The 4,241-nt window shown below is 45.3% G+C and overlaps 1 pseudogene across 1 annotated transcript; it reads left to right on the forward strand.

The window, feature by feature from the left end:
* The first annotated feature begins 2,245 nt into the window (after positions 1 to 2,245).
* On the forward strand, positions 2,246 to 3,728 carry LOC125522458 (peroxidase 1-like; annotated as a pseudogene). The gene is made up of 2 exons (XR_015610321.1): positions 2,246 to 2,539; positions 2,623 to 3,728. The product of XR_015610321.1 is annotated as a peroxidase 1-like (transcript).
* The last annotated feature ends 513 nt before the right edge of the window (positions 3,729 to 4,241 follow it).

Raw genomic sequence — 4,241 nt, forward strand, 5'->3', positions numbered from 1 at the left:
CATCATATGGAAGCACACGACTAATGGGCAATACTCGTCCGCCTCCGCATATAAGGCGCAATTCTTGGGCATGGTTAACTCTCCCATGGAGCAAATGGCGTGGAAGGCTTAGGCACCGTCAAAGGTCAAGTTCTTTGCTTCGCTTGCTTTACAAGACCGGATTTGGTTGGCGGGTAGCTTGGACAAGAGCAGGATGCAAAACTGTGGTCGTTGCCTTCTCTGTGGGAGGGAGCAAGAAACAGTGGCTCACCTTTTCTTCAAGGGCCGCTACACCATCAGGCTTTGGAGATTGGTCATGGACAAGCTGAGTCTGGACCATATCGATGCTTCTACTTGGCACTTAGAAGCCTCGGTCATGGATTGATGGGCGAACAGGACCAACTTGGGCACCCCCAGCAGGAAGGCGATGGCCTCTCTCACAATGCACGTTTCATGGACCATCTAGAACGGAGAGGAACGCACGAGTCTTCCATCACATGAGCGCGCCGCCGCCGATTCTACTCAACAACATTCTTACCGAGGCTAGACATTGGGTTAAGGCGGGAGCTAAGAAGCTAGGGGACATTTTAGTACGTGAGTAATTGTCATGTGACATGTTACGGTGGGTTGTAAACAAACAAACTCTATTTCTCTCTTAATTAATTGATGAGGCAAATATTTTGTCACCGTTATAAAAAAATGTCCACGCGCCTGGGCGTTGTAGGAACAAACTGACGCTTAACATGCTGAATAGGAGGTCACCTGACGACTTCTACGAATTCAGAGTGGATCCTCCATAGAAGAGGCTTCGAATTAATTAGGCCAGGCCCATTAACAATTCAAATCTGGCTAGCCCATCACACGTGCATTTGTGCTTGTGATGTCCTCCGTGCCTCCGTTCTATATTATATATTAGTACATCTATTTGGGCAACAATTAATATAAGACAGAGGGAGTAGCTTTCAAGTGTCCAGACTAGATATCCTAAAAAGAGTTCCAAACTATTTAGATTGGTCAACTCAAAATAAAATCACTTAGAATTTTCATTAAAATTATATCAGTTCTGCAATTGTATACTAAATAGTCCCTCCGTTTACAAATATAAGATGTTCTAACTTTTTTATGAATTGAATGTACATAGACACATTTTGGTGTGTTTGTTTACTCATTTCCGTCTATATATAGTTCATATTGAAATATCTAAAACATATTATATTTGTTAATTGAGGGAGCATTTACTAAAAATAACGATGAAAGTGGTATCTTGGAGACTATGTCCATATTTTAGAACGACATCAAGCTGTAGTTAACTCAGTATATATGAAAAATTAACAATCGAAAATTAGTGGAGTAAAAATACTCCACTAAGTTTTACTCGGCCAGATACTCCTTTATGTTTTAGGGATCAGCTAGAATTGCTCTAACGGATATAACGAATCCGGTAGGTGTGGTTTAGAGGAGTAAAACCGAATGTTCACTACTGTGCTTTTTGACGAGATGCTCTAAACCTCTGACTATCCGCGAATCGTCGCTAAAACCATCCCATTTTTGCCGCCAAAACACATTCCTTGAAATGGCACACTTTTTTTTTTGAAGGAAAGAAGGGCTTCGCACCCCTCCGATTTTCATTACTGAAAACCATAACATTCAAAGCTACACGGACAAACTAAAAAGAACAGAAAAAAGGACAAACGGCAATGAAGCTACTCCCAGCTCACGCTGGGATAGGGGCACACGAAGTGAGAACGCATCATACAGGGGGCTATAGTTGGCGTGCCTTAGCGTACGAACTAGGAGCTTTCGACTTTGAAGCAACAAGTCACCCTTGGAAATTCTGTAGAGATAATATTTGATATACAGCCTGCCCAAACTAATCATCCTTGGAGCACATGGCGCCACAGAAGGTTATTCCCTTGGTGCATATTGTATCCTCTGGCAGTTTATGGGATAATTGCCTTCCCCTGAAACTTGTTCTTCGTGATAGATTCATGGCATGTTACGCTGGACGCCAATCATGGACGATTGAACGGCCTCGGCGACATCTATTTCCTTCTCCATTTTTTGTGCTTTGACTTGTCCGTTTAGCCACGTCTGAATCAGTTGATAACTGAGGCGGTTGTATTGAGACGGTAGTTAGCACATGCATCTGCACATAGATAACAGGTTGTCACACGTCGACATGCACCCAAGACTACGTAACCGGCCGGCCGGCATATGTATAAATACAAGGATTTTGAGAACATATACACATCATCCGTCCATTACCTCGACATAGATTGCTAGTACTGAAACATTCTTGTCCGTAGCCACTTAATTGGAGCTTAATTTGATCGTGCAATTGGTTAAGGTCCATGGCGATCAGGTCTTTGCTGCTCCCTCTGGCCCTGCTGGCTCTCGCAGCTAGCTCGGCGGCGGTGGCTAACCTAGAGATCGGCTTCTATAGCAAGACATGCCCAGACGCCGAGAAAATCGTCCGCGAGGAAATGATCAAGATCATCGTGCCACGCCCAGCCTCGCTGGTCCGCTCCTCCGTCTCCATTTCCACGACTGTTTTGTCAGGGTACGTTACTTTGCCTGTTCTCGTATTACTGCTGCTATTGATCATGAATTGCATGCTTACATGCAACGTAAATTAAATTGCAGGGTTGTGACGCATCTGTCCTCCTCGAATCCACCGAAGGCAACGTGGCGGAGAAGGACGCCAAGCCGAACAAGAGCCTGCGAGGGTTTGGCTCGGTGGAGCGGGTGAAGGCCAAGCTCGAGGCTGCGTGCCCGGGCATCGTCTCCTGCGCCGATGTGCTCACCCTCATGTCCCGCGACGCCGTCGTGCTGGCCATGGGCCCCTTCTGGCCAGTGGCGTTGGGAAGGAGAGACGGAAGGGTGTCCAGTGCCACGGAGGCCAGCAAAGAGCTGCCCCAGCCTCCAGCGACGTCCCTCTGCTCACCAAGATCTTTGCCTCCAAGGGCCTGGACCTCAAGGACCTCGTCGTGTTCTCCGGCGCCCACACGCTCGGCACAGCGCACTGCCCGTCTTTCGCTGACCGGCTCTACAACAGCACCGGCGAGAACGATGCCTATGGCGTCGTCGACCCGTCTCTGGACAGCGAGTACGCCGACAAGCTAAGGCTCAAGTGCAAGAGCGTTGATGACCGTACTATGCTGTCGGAGATGGACCCCGGGAGCTTCAAGACCTTCGACACCAGCTACTACCGCCACGTCGCCAAGCGGAGGGGCCTCTTCCGCTCCGATGCCGCGCTCCACTTCGACAACACCACCAGGGACTACGTCCAGCGCATCGCCACCGGCAAGTTCGACGGCGAGTTCTTTAAGGACTTCAGCGCGTCCATGATCAAGATGGGCGACGTGGGTGTGCTCACCGGAGCCGAGGGAGAGATCAGGAAGAAGTGCTACGCCCCCAACTAGCGTCTGTTGATTTTTAGTTAGTTGTTATAACTGCACTGCATCTCTGTCTGATATTATCTACTGTAGTGTGATGTATTATTGTCAGTGGTATTTAGTAAATTATTTCGTCGCCAAGGTCCATGGTCTTAGCTACGTACATGCTACACAAATGCATGTATGGCAGTATTGTTTTCTTGTGTCATTGTGTGCTGTGCACATAAACCTAGCTAACTGATCAAGGATAGCAAGTCATCTTTAGCGGAATGAAAAGATATAAGTCCACTTAGGATAGTACTCCCTCTGTAAATTTAAATGCTCTTATATTTCTTTACGGAGGGAGTAAGTCAATCACTGTTTTGGAGTTCAAGGTTGAGTCTTAAACATAGTGGTAAGTTGAAAGCTGTACAGTGGACTTATCTCTAATGAAAATATAATCCTTATAAAAAATGAACCTTGCCTGAGAAAACAAATGAGTATAATCCAATTTAATTTGGAAACACTAGTGTGTTTTCCTAAGTCTATACATGGCGCTGTTTAATTAAAGAAAGTTCTTATTCTATGTAAGTACGTCACGGTGTAAGGCCTCCTTTAGTTTTACATGAATTTTGTAAGAATTTTGTAGGATAGGATTTCTATAGAAAACATTTCCTTTTGAGTCATTTGCTTTGTATGGATGAATTCCTATTCGTATGTAAAATTGGTTTCTATTCAAAGGAAAAAAATAGCTAGGACCTAATGAAAAATATTCATATCCTACGGACCAAATGATTTCTTTTCTATAAAAAGTGATATACATGTCATCCCATTTACGAGACTTTTCTATATTCCTATAATTAATATTGAGATAATTCATGACGAGAT

The sequence above is a fragment of the Triticum urartu genome, chromosome 7A, assembly GCF_056163025.1.
Source record: "Triticum urartu cultivar PI428250 chromosome 7A, HENAU_Tu73, whole genome shotgun sequence".
NCBI classification, from domain to species: Eukaryota; Viridiplantae; Streptophyta; class Magnoliopsida; order Poales; family Poaceae; genus Triticum; species Triticum urartu.